The sequence below is a fragment of the Gekko japonicus genome, unplaced genomic scaffold, assembly GCF_001447785.1.
Source record: "Gekko japonicus isolate JY-2015 unplaced genomic scaffold, Gekko_japonicus_V1.1 scaffold878, whole genome shotgun sequence".
NCBI lineage: Eukaryota > Metazoa > Chordata > Lepidosauria > Squamata > Gekkonidae > Gekko > Gekko japonicus.
Window position 1 is genome coordinate 590816 of NW_015160237.1, and position 304 is coordinate 591119.

Here is a 304-nt window from a genome sequence, read left to right on the forward strand (position 1 = left end):
GCAGGTGCAGCGTCCCCGCTGACTGTGAGCCAGCTCAGGGTTCTTTAGCCTCCGGCTCACACGTTTTTTGTCTCAGCTCAGGAAGGATGGGGCTCCAGAGCACACTAACTGATGCAGCAGCCAAATCGCTCATGGCTCACAGCTTTAATGCTGGTGGCTCACAAAGGAGAATTTTTGCTCACAAGACTCCACAGCTTAGAGGGAGCACTGGTGGCAAATTCAATCTGTCCCCTCCAAGGAACTAGCAGGCAGAAATCCAGGCTCCCCTTCGGCCCAGCACAGAGCCAGACTCTCATCCTTTCGC